Source organism: Eptatretus burgeri, chromosome 8, assembly GCF_056783735.1.
Source record: "Eptatretus burgeri isolate ZD-2024b chromosome 8, Ebu_testis_v1, whole genome shotgun sequence".
NCBI classification, from domain to species: Eukaryota; Metazoa; Chordata; class Myxini; order Myxiniformes; family Myxinidae; genus Eptatretus; species Eptatretus burgeri.
The window spans coordinates 55,425,911-55,438,620 of NC_140968.1; the positions used below are offsets into that span (position 1 = coordinate 55,425,911).

Here is a 12,710-nt window from a genome sequence, read left to right on the forward strand (position 1 = left end):
TTTGTAGGTGAGGGGGAGATGGACACTGTGGGGGGGGGGGACAGGGGTGAACTGAGGGAAAGAGCAGTCAACAAGAAAGAAAGAGAGGGGAGCTCAAAATAGTTAATCATTGACACCTCCAAGCATTTGACACCTGCAAATACACTGGTGAAATTGATACTAGAACATAAAATAAATGCACAAGAAAACAGGGGAATAGACATGTGGAACATTATCCGTGTTGGAAAAATTACAACAGGTAAGTGAGATAAATCTGGAATTGTCTCCTTGGCTTTGGAACTGGTGCACTTGGAGCAAAATGAAGCATGACACCTGTATGTTGAGGAAGTCAGAATCAGAATGCTGTTTGTAAATCGTTACTTTAGAGAGAGTCAAGACAAGACAGACTCTGCCTATATCTCTGTGTCATGCACTTTGATCACTTACTTACCCAAACGTGATTTATTTATTTATTCTGAAACCCTGTACGTACCTAATGACACAGAGTAATTGCATAACATGCAATTTTGCATGTTATGCAATTACCGGGGTAATGCAGTGTATTGCATCATTAGCCCAGGTTTGGTCTAAGGGGTGAACTGACAGTATTTTTAATTTATAAATTTAAGGCCAAAAAGGCTGAACAAGAAGGGTATCCTTGTTTGATCGTTGTACCATTTTGTGCTTTACGGAAGCATTTGTATTTTGTTTTTGCAAGATCCAACTTTCCATAGAAAACCATTCATATTGAGTTTACAGAACTCTTTGAACGATGGAACAGCCACGGGCAAAACAGGCTTCACATTCAACATCGTGGTGGCGAGTTTTGTCTGGAAATGCGTTTTAAAAGTTCATAAAGGAGTTGAGACCTTGAGGTTTAAAACGCATTGCACACAAGAGATTAATCGTGCTGTGTTCCAGACGTTTGGAGGACAGTAACAGCATGCTTGAAACCAGGCCTAGAGAAACACACACAACGTCGTCCCCAGGAATCGTTTTTTTTTTTACTTCATTTAAAAAAAAAAGTCGTTGAATCTCAGAAATGATTTATTTATTTATGCACAATACTTATTTGTTTCATCAATGGCGTTGCCCTGATGAGCAATTGCTGACCAATGGAAGTGGAAATTGGCATCATATTGTAGCTTGGAATTATCAATTTGACTTAACAGCTTTTGGTAGGATTAGAATGTACGGTATGAGGGTGAGTCAAAAAAGTATCCACAATACATTTTTACTTGAATAATAAAACTACAATCAAGCATGTGCAAGAGCATCATTTTCCCACTTCATCCCCCTCCTTTTCAACACACTTAGTCCATCCGTTCACAAGCTTCTGTATGCCCTCAGAAAAAAATTAATGTTTGGTTAAGTGACGAGCTAGATATGCACCGCTTCTTTCACTTGTTGGTCACTGGAAAAGTGACGGCCTCTTAAAGCGTCTTTGAGTGGACCAAACAGGTAAAAGTCTGAAGGGGCCAGGTCAGGACTGTATGGAGGAAGCTCCAACACCTCAATGTTCAATTGCCACAGGGTTTCCACAGTTTGGGTGGCAGTGTGTGGATGGGCATTGTCACGCAATAATGCATCACCTTTTGACAGTAGCCCACGGCGTTTCCATCGAATATGTGGTTTTATCTGGTTTTATCTGGAGCACTTCACACTGTTTACCCTTGTGGCCCCCTCTTGATTGTGTTCCAAAATTGGGACTTTTGAGTCCCAGAAAAGTGTGAACATCACTTTTCTGGACAATGGTTAACTTTTGAACTTCTTTTTGACTGGTGATGTCAGATGTTTCCATTGCATACTCTGGCATTTGCTCTCTGGCTCATAATGGTGGATCCACATCTCATCTCCAGTGACAACGCATCTCAAAAAAGCATTTCCTTCAAGATGAAAGTAGTTCAAAGGGCTTTGGCAGATCGTCACATGGTTGTGCTCGTGCTCTTCTGTGAGTTGTTTTGGAACCCATCTTGCAGAAACTTTATGAAAGCAAAGTCGGTTTTTGTTGATTTAATGTGCAGAACCATGACTGATGTTCAGATGTTGTGCAACTTCGTCAATAGTGGACCGTTGGTCATCCAGAATCATGACGTGGACTCGTTCAATGTTTTCTTCTGTTGTGGATGTGGCTTTGCGTCCAAATCGTTCATCAGCATTAACACTTGTGCGACCATTTTTGAACATGGTAATCCAATCATACACACTCCACTGTGGTATAGCACTGTCCCCATATTGTGCTGAAAGTCTGTGATTGATTTCTGCCCCCGGTACACCTTCAGCCCACAAAAATCGTATCACTGCATGCTGCTCTTCTTTGGTGCAAATGGCAGCGGAGCATCTTGTTAACTCCCTTACAATGACACAACAACTGACTGCTCAAGGTTGAAACTGTTTCACAACGACGTCGACCGTTCGTGCTTGTACCTGCACGTACAATAAGCAATGTAGTCAACACAACACAGTTTTTAATAAATTATTGCGGATACTTTTCGACTCACCCTCGTTGGTTAATTTTTCTATATTTCTCGTAAATGGGGCATATTATGAGTACATTATTATTATTATTATTATTATTATTATTATTATTATTATTATTGGAGTGCATATTGCATCTTCGGGGTCTTTTTCATCTTTTGGATCTTCGTTGTCCTTTTGGTCCTCGGGTCTTTTGGGTTCTTGGGGTGTTTTGGGTGCTCTGGATACTTTGGGTATTTTGGGTCCTCGGGCCCTTTTTGGTCATTTGAGTCTTTGGAGTCTTTTAAATCTTTTTGGATCAGATGTTTTGGATTCCTTAGTTCTTTGATAAAGGGTGACGGCCAAAACGTCCATTGTGGTTCTTTTCAAAGGGCGAATTTTCACCCCATGTCCTTGCTTTATATTTCACCGACGCAAATAATCTCATATCTACATATATATCCACATAATCCATCATACGTACTCCAACCTACAGTTGTTCCAAACGGCTCGACGTTTTGACCAACGACACGGTTTAACTGTGCCTCCACCAACCTTTGTCAAGAGCAAATTTACTGTTAACCTCCTCTCAGATATACCCAGGGTGGAAGGGGTAGGCCTCATTGGTCGACCAATCACAAAGCTGTTTTTGCAAGAACTTTGATATTATTGTCGTGTCTGAGGCTCACACACCATTTAATACCCGAAGACCTTTTAAGACCACTTCCGCTTTTGATTCCTAAGAATATTAAAACCCTTAAGAACCTGAAGACCCTTCAAGACCTTTTAGAACCCGAACATTCTTCAAGACCCCTCAGAACCTTTAGACCTTTTAGAACTCACCTTGTCCCACCTGCAACCAAGAGGTGTTTACGCATACAATATTGTCGAAATATTGCAGACTGCCTCCTCAGCATCACTTGCTACAAGATGGCTTACTCTATCTGATAGGTCCTTGACACATGGCAATCTAACCTACTCGAAATACACGGATCGTGTTACACTTACCACAACCCAGTTATGGAATCCCCCCTTCCATGTAATCTAATGCATAACCTCATTCTGACCATTCATTGACTCACTCACTGACAGTGACATTAAAGTTTGGTACCTTCCGGGTGATGTAAAAAGCTGATATTTCATGTGCCGACGGATATCGAAGCCGATTCACCAGGGAAAATCACAGAACTGCTTTCCAGCGATCCTGTGATTTTTTTCCCCTTTCCTTCAAGCTTCTGGGTCTCACGATCAGCCATGATCTTTCCTGGGAAACCCATATTTCCAAGCTGGCCTCCAAAGCCAGTCGCTGACTGGGCATCCTCCGTCGTGCAAAGTCCTTGCTTGGCACATCTGAGTTCCTGACCACATTCAAAACTTTCATCCACAACCTGATGGAGTACTGCTCTCCGCTCAGGGATGGTGCTCTCGCCTTTCACCTTTCTCAGCTTCATGCTGTGGAATCCAAGGCATTTAGGATCATTGGTATCTCCGGTGATGAGGCTGAGAGTTTGGGTCTCTCACTCTCTCACCGCAAGCAGGTCGGTGGTCTTTCTGGTCTCGTCCCCCTGCTCTGTCTGAGATATGTCCCCCGTCCCCCATCCCCCATATTTCCGCAGCATGCTCAAGGTCCGCCAGCAACCCCCTTTTGGTAAAACTACCAAAATCACGAATCGCTACTCACCTTCATTCTTTCATTCCTCTGTTTTCCCGCCTTTGGAACAAACTCCCACACTCTCTTCAATCCCATTCTTCCCTCAAGGTCTTCAAAACAGTGATTCACCACCATCTCTTATCTTCCCCCATCCTAAGCCACAATCTTTTCTACCCTCGCTAATCCACCCGAAACCCACCTCTTTCAAATTCCCTGCTTTCCTTCCTGAAAGTCCCTGTAGTATCCATCTTGTTTACCCCGTGTACCCCTTCCCATCCCTCACCCTTCCACAGATCTCCTCATGTCTGTTCCCCACTGTTGTTTTCCTTCCCTCGCCTCCTCCTCTTGTCTCCTGCCTTCTATGTTCTGTGTGTTAGCTCTCATACGAGCCTCAACAGTGTGAAAAAAATAAGAAAATAATCTGTAAATCCATCCATCCATTGGGACCATACTCTGCGCAGAGTGTTGGTGCTGCTTGGCTATGGGGCACAATCCTGGACGGGTTGCCACTCTGACATAGGATACCAGCAAGTTGGCACTCATTTTGCCGACCTCAAAAGGATGACAGGCAGTCAACCCCACCTGGTATTAATTTAACAGCCAAGTGGGATTTGAATTCAGGATCTGAGTGTCCCAAGGACACCACCCTAACCATTAAGCCAACATCAGGCATATCTCTGAATGGAAATAAATAAATGAAATAAAAATGCAGGTGATTGCCCCAAGACAATAGGGAAGTACTACAATTTCATGTGCTGATGGACATCGAAGCCGATGCACCAGGAAAATCACAGAATCGGATCCGAAAGCCTCCGTCAATGAAAATGTAAATAAACGAAAAAAAAACAAATCCAGGTGAGAGCTACCCGAGACAATGGGGAAGCACGGGCGGTTCGTTATTGCTTACAATCTGTAAGCACACCCTACTATATATCATCTGATGTGTGGTGTCTGTTCATACATTCGGTTCTCTCCCCTTTCTGGCAGCCACTTTCCGTGCTGCTGTTGAAAAGCTCCACATGCAGGCAAAGCAAAGCTTCGTACCAGAGTAAATGCTTGAGATCAAATGAAATACATTTTAAATGTATAAATGCAACATGGAACCGCAGTTTGTTTATTAACAGTGCGTTAAGATACAACCTGGGCTGACAGGATGGCCTTGAGGTATGCACACTCCCTTCTAAGCTGTTTCACCTGGGGTCAAATCCCTACCCAGCGATAACAGGTCATCCTGGTTTTTCACAGGCAGTGTAATTCATCATGTGTGTTGCGCATGGTGAAATTTCCAAAATCCTAAATTTTCATTCCATTCCCTTGAAATTTGAATAGGATTTGCATATCAGGTCACTGAATTCAACCACCAATTATTTTTGAGGTCAACAAAGGCCAAAAGGTCAACATAGGCCGAATTCCTGAAATTATCAATTTTCATCCGATTGACTTGAAATTTGAAGAGGAGTTGAGTATTTGGTCATTGAATTCAACCAGCGAATTATTTTTGAGGTCAAATTTGTTTTATGGATTTTGCAACTCTCGTGCTCGACACGACGTCTTCTTGTTTGTTTGTCTGTCTGTCTGCCTGTGCACAGGATATCTCAAGAAGTTGGGGACGGATTCGGATGAAACTTGGTGGACATGTTGGGTGCGTGACCACGACGAAGTGATTCGATTTTGGTGAAGATCTGAATCCCGATCTGGATACAAGAATTATTTAATTTCAAAATGATTCTTCACTATTGAGAGATAGGGCCAAAAACGATATCTAACATGATATTTCAAAAATGTATTGGGCTCAATATGTACTACTGGATCAAGCATTACGTGGCGGAGGTATCCGCTCGACTGAGTGCCCTTCTAGTTTTCGAAGTGAGCGCATTGATTAATGAAATATTTCAAGAGCTACTCCGACATAAATTGAAAATATATGAATTGATAAGGGTACAAATCTAGTTATTACAGTTCTTTTACAAAAATACATATTTAAAGTGAATGGAAATTGATGTTTACCTTTACTTTAGTGTGAAACTTGACATTGCATGTGGTCCACCAGAACCGCGTAATTGATGTGCATCCTGAGAGGGCAACTGTGATGGAGTCCTTCAGATGCTCGTCTGTCTGACGGGTTCGAAGTTTAGATTTGATGCAGTTCATGTTGGAAAAGGCATATTTGCAAATATAGGTCGAGACAAATATGAAAGCCACTTGCATTGCTACTTTGTGGATGTTGCTGTACTTATCAGTATCCACGAGACTCCAGAAATTTGTGGCAGATTGCTTTCATTTCAACTGAATGTCATGGAAGGCTGTTAATCTCCATTTACAAAGGGACACAATCGAGGTCCAACAGCACACGAATTTCTTCAGAAATGTCACGAACATCAACGTCCATGAAGGGGGTTGAAGTGAACATCACACAGGGCTCCATCTCCTCAAAATCATTAAATCTGTCATTGAACTTTTGGCCAAGCTTGGTCAGGAAATCACTGTACTTGTCAATGTTCACGATTCTGATAGAAACCTCATTTTTCTGCTTGTGTTTGGAGCACAGAAGGGAAATGTTGCATTTTCCTTGACTGGACTTGTTGTATCAGAAGGTTAAGTTTTGACTTGAAACCTTTCACTGCACTAATCATGTCGGCAATTGTCTTCTGTTCGTGAGGAGGACATCTCAAAAAGTTGTAGATGGATTCGGGTGAAATTTGGTGGGCAGGTTGGGTGTATGACGTGGAAGATATGATGAGATTTTGGGGGTCCGGATCCAGATCTGGCCTATTCGTGGGATACAAAACGTAAACTGTTCAGCCTGTCAGAGGTATGCACTCTATCGAGTACCCATCTAGTTCCCTTTTAAACCCGGTCCATGTCCTTCGCTGACTCTTGCTGGATTTTGATTCCACATCCCAAACACTCTGTGAGTAAACAAAACAAAACCATCGTTTTACCACATATCGTTGTGGAAAGCATTACAAATCAAGCTTAGAGGGTTTTCTTTGTAACTCCAACATATTTGTTTCATGTTTATAGAAGGTTATTCTCTCGTGCCATTTTCAAAAGGTCCAAAGTAAAGAGTTTTGAGGTATTTTGCACCTTTGAGGTGTTTAATATGGTGTCCACACCTGTACCCTCGAATGTAGCATTTATAAACATTTCCATTGATGCACTAGGTGTGCTTGATCAGGTGTTATACCTGGTGTTGGCTTAAAGGTTAGAGTTGTGGGCTTGGGATCTGAGGGTCCTGAGTTCAAATCCTGCTCGGCTGTTGAATTAATACCAGGTGGGGTTAACTCGACCTGTCATCCTTCTGAGGTCGGCAAAATGAGTGCCAGCTTGCTGGTATACTGTGTTGGAGTGGTGACCCATCCAGGATTGAGTCGAATAGCCAAGGAGACTGCTTTGGTGGCAACAACACTCTGCACAGAGTATGATCCCGATGGATGGATGGATCGTGTGTTGTTCGACCTTGTATTGAATTATTTCTTTTACCAAAAATATATCATTTAATTTTGTGTGAAGAGAGAGAGTGAGAATTATGCTTTCTCACCAACACACACACACACACACACACACACACACACACACACACACACACACACACACACACACACACACACACACACACACACACACACACACACACACACACACACACACACACACACACACACACACACACACACACACACACACACACGAGAATGCTTCTTTTTCTTTTTATCCTTTCCCACCTTTCTTGTAGGGTCTGTTGGGGAAGCTTAAAGGGTAATTGGTCATTATCTCCATCTTTGTGTGATGTTTTGTGGGATGAAAGTGAAAATATTTATTTACATTTATTTAATGATTTTGTTTTTTACAGACATTAAGAGTCGTCAGCAGAAAGAAACATTTAACATAAAACGTGCTGAGAATGGTGAGTAAAAGAGGGAAAAGATCCAAATCTCCACCTTGGGGTCGCTCACTAACATTCCCAACTGAATGATGATATCTCGGAGGGTTCAAATCAAATGACCTCCACACCCACATGTCCCCACCCCAAGTGGTTTGTGGAACTGCTGTGCAATTTTTGGAAAAAAACAACTCATCAAGTTTGTTACACATAAGCTAATCATAATTTATCTGTACAATGCAATTGTCCCAAACAAGACTTGTAAGCACTATCCAACTTTTTGTGTAGGTTTTTTGCACTATCACTATCCAACAAGTCCAGTTCGAAAAGTTGTACATTTTGTGCCTCATTTTACAAATACTAAGTACTCGTACAATGTGTTTCAAGACATTTTGGATGCGGTTTGCATAAACCAGCTTGCTCGCTTCACTTGTGCAATTTATCATTATCAGGTGACGTGTTGTACCATCAAGCATGTACGTACAGGTATTTTCAGTAAAGGTACTTCATCATCATCGTCATAGTTATTATCCATCATATTATCATGACCATGGTCTTGTTTTGCAAAATTTTGAATATCAAAACCTTTTCTGTATCGTGTACACAAATGATGACGATTATCGATAGGTTTTGCACGGATTTCATATTTAGAGATAAATACTGCCCAGACATAATCATCGCCCGGACGAGAGAGAGAGAGAGAGAGAGAGAGAGAGAGAGAGAGAGAGAGAGAGAGAGAGAGAGAGAGAGAGAGAGAGAGAGAGAGAGAGAGAGAGAGAGAGAGAGAGAGAGAGAGAGAGAGAGAGAGAGAGAGAGAGAGAGAGAGAGAGAGAGATAGAGATAGAGATAGAGATAGAGATAGAGATAGAGATAGAGATATAGAGATATATAGAGATATATAGAGATATATAGAGATATATAGAGATATATAGAGATATATAGAGATATATAGAGATATATATATATATATAGAGATATATAGAGATATATAGAGATATATATATATATATATATATATATATATATATATATATATATATATATATATATATATATATATTCATTCTCCTCGGCGCTCGCGTTCATGGTGATGACTCTCCCACTCTTTTTTTCTGTGCTCCCATTCCTCCTTTTTATACCCACGCCCCGCCCCTTCTCAACTCTCACCCTTCCTTCCAGAACACGCGGGAAACTTCCAGAAGGAAGCGTTTTCCCGCAAAAAATCGGAGATGCTCGCACCGTTGCCTGCTTCATTGCTTGGATTCTCACCCTTCTCCCTTGCAGGGTGAAATCCACCGCGTTTGTCAGCGAAGACGCCATTCGTTGGTGGGGAGGGGGAAACGGGGATCACCTGCTTTCCCTCGACGAAGGCCAGGCCTCTGGCAACCGTGCTGAGGTGGAAATGCGGTGGTGGTGTGGTTTGCGTTTTGTGGTGGTCTTGATGGTGGTGTGGTGGTCGGGAGGGTGGTGTGGTTGGGCGGTGGTGGTTAAGGTGGTTGTTGTGAAGGCGACTGTTCGTTGTCTGTGGGGATGTTGGCGGTTGACGAGAAGGTGGTTGTGGTGATCGTGGTTGTTGTGGTTGGTGGTGCTTTGCGGTGGATGTAATGGCGGTTGGTCCAAAATAACGATAGTAAAAGAAAAACAGCTAACTCAAAGATCACAGCCCTGATAACACAATTAATCCCCATTAAACAACGGTGGGGAAATCTAACTGAACACGGACTTATCGGCATAACTGACCTAAGGACCTATATAGTGTTCTGCGAATTTCCACAGCCGTAACAATATATACGCCAAGTTTCAGGAAGTTTTGATGAAAACTGTAGGCTGTGAAACAAAAAAGTCCACAAGAACAACAACGTGAGTAAGACTTAGAGATCCTCCACGAGGATCTAAAAAAGTGTGCAGCTCCTCCGGAATCCTGTGCCGACATACAAATCCTTCTACGAAGGCCCGTGCCACAACCCCGGCTTCTTGGTTGGGAAGGGCATAGGCATCCGGCCATTTAGTGAAGTAGTCCATAATTACGAGGATGTATCGATCACCTTGGCGAGTGGGGGGCAGTGGTCCCAAAATGTCCATGGCCACTCGCTCAAGGGGGGCCCCAACCTGATGTAGGTGAAGCAGGGCCCTCATCCTCCGTGCCGGTCCCTTTTTAGCAGTACAGGCATCGCATGATCGACACCAGTCCTGTACATCGCGCCCCATGTTGACCCAATAAAACCGCCGGCGGACCCAAGATGTTGTTTTGGTCCTGCCCAAATGGCCACCGGGGTGGGTACCGTGCACCAGTTTCAAAATTTGGGTCTTAAATTGATCTGGGACTACTACTAGCCAAGAAGTTCTTTCTGAGGGAATCTCCATCCACTTGCGAAACAAGATGTTGTCCCTCATTTCTAGGGTTTTCCACTGTGCCCAGTACGCCTTTGTTCGCGCTCCGAATGGGGTGATCTCCTCCCCACTGGGTCTCTTATTTACTCGGACCCACTCGTACATGGGCCCTATCACCGGGTCTTCCCGCTGGGCCATGCTCCACGCCAAATTGCCAAATGTCTCACCTGTGGTTAGTGGCCAAATTGGGCATACCACCCAGGCCGCATGGGCCCGGAGCTTCTGGGAGGTGTCTGCCAATTGGTCTCTCTCCTCGTACCTCATGCAATACTTACAGTTTTCTCCCAGACAGGGGCGTTGAGAGAGCGCATCGGTATTCCCATGAGCTTTACCGGCTCTATGGGCCACATTAAAATCATACTGCTGCAACTTTTCCAACCACCTTGCAATCTGGCCCTCCGGTTCCTTGAACCGTAAGAGCCATTGCAAGGAGGAATGGTCAGTTCGAACCAAAAATTTCCTCCCGTACAAGTATGGGTGGAAATGACTCATGGCAGACAGCATGGCCAATAGTTCCTTGCGAGTAACGCAATAATTTCGTTCGGGCCGACTCGTGGCCCGACTGTAATACACAATCACTCTTTCCACGCCCCCCCTGTGTCTGAGACAAGACTGCACCCAATCCTTCCTGGCTTGCATCCGTGTCCAGGGTATACATCCCGTCATCGGTGAGGTATGCTGAAACGGGTGCGGATGTCAAACACCCCTTTAATTTTAGGAAGGCCTGATGGCATTCCCCTATCCAATTAAATCTCGACCCCTTCTCTGTAAGCCGGTGAAGTGGTCGCGCTATGTCCGCAAATTTTACCACAAAGTGCCGGTAGTAGGAGCAGAGACCCAAAACCCCCCGTACCTGTTTGTCGTTATGGGGTACGGGCCACTCCTCCACTACTGTAATCTTCCCTGGGTCGGTTTTCACCCCATCGCGGCCTATCACGTGTCCGAGATAGGCCACTTCCTTTGCGAACAAAGTACGTTTCCCCAGGCTCAACTTCAACCCTGCCTGCCTGAGGCACCCAAACACCTGGTCCAAATCAGCTATTGCCTGGGAAAATGTTTTAGCGTGTACCAGGATGTCATCCAGGTACACCAGGCATGATTGCCATGGCATGCTGCCCAGCACACGCTCCATCAATCTCTCAAAGGTGGCGGGGGCGTTGTACAAACCGAACGGCATCACAGTGAACTGATACAGTCCCTTCCCTGTGGAAAATGCCGTTTTCTCCTTCCCCGTCTTGTCCATCTCCACCTGCCAATACCCACTCTTGAGGTCCAAAGTTGAAAACCATTTGGAGCCTGAAACGGCATCGAGGGTATCATCAATTACACGATACTGCCGAGCCCCAGTCCATATACGCAAACCATTTCAGATTTACCATGGTGGGCTCTTAACTTCAACATATCGACTGGAGACAACCAATACTGATCGTAATTCATTACGCTCTCATTGTGGAGACAGACTGTCACAACGCTCTCATGGTCAGAGAGGGCCTTGACCACCCAATCAGCTAGAGAACCAGCTGACCGAATGGTAGTCCACAGCACCCCCAGAACTCGACCAGCCTTCCAGCAGACTGAAGGATACATCAAATCCTTGGGCTAGGTGGATGAAACAGAAAAAAATCTTCAGCCTTGAACTCCAGCATGCCCAACAATACCATCCGCCAAAATATTTGACTTGGTGGAATGGGTCCCACCTTCACAAACTTGAACCGGATGCAGTTGTGGTGTCTGCTTGCCATGCCGGAGTCTTGGGGAGGGAGCGGACAACACTCGGAGAGTGCAGGGTTGGGGGGGGGGCAAAGGGTAAGGAGGGAGGTGGTGGCATGGAAGCATGAGGCTACCTTCCTGCCTGGTGGGCGAGGTCTACCAGGCAGGAGGAAGACCGGGGAAAAGCAGTAAGGGAAGAGACAAACAGAAACGCAGGACAACCAGGACAGAAAGAAAGGAGAGACACATAGACAAGATGGGGAAATAAAAAGCACACAAAACAAACAAATAAACAGGGCACACTAAGAAGCACAGAGCCAGCACCCCTGAACAGCACCAGAGAGGCTTCCAAGCATGTACCACGTGCAAATATCATAAAGCAGACAACGTATGAATGAAAAACAGACCCACCCACATGTCTCACCTGTGAATGGAGGGAATAACCAATTACCTTTCACTGAATCAATTAAACCCAGGTGGCTAGGATTATATTTATAAATAGACTCCTCCCATTTTCTTCCAGCCAAAGAAAGCTGCATAATGCAACCATGAAAGGCTACACACAGTAATCCCTTTGCTGTTTCAAACTCCTCCTGGAGTTCCTCCATAGTTGTAACGACATTCACAAGTAGTACATAC

At 44.2% G+C, this 12,710-nt stretch overlaps 1 long non-coding RNA gene across 1 annotated transcript in view; it reads left to right on the forward strand.

Moving 5' to 3' along the window:
* The window catches only part of LOC147021785 (uncharacterized), an 86,579-nt gene that overhangs the window by 72,904 nt on the left and 965 nt on the right, over positions 1–12,710 (forward strand). Inside the window, exons 5-6 of the long non-coding RNA XR_015060927.1 lie at positions 7,941–7,994; positions 9,150–9,366. This is a non-coding gene — a long non-coding RNA (uncharacterized LOC147021785). The remainder of the gene's footprint in view (positions 1–7,940; positions 7,995–9,149; positions 9,367–12,710) is intronic.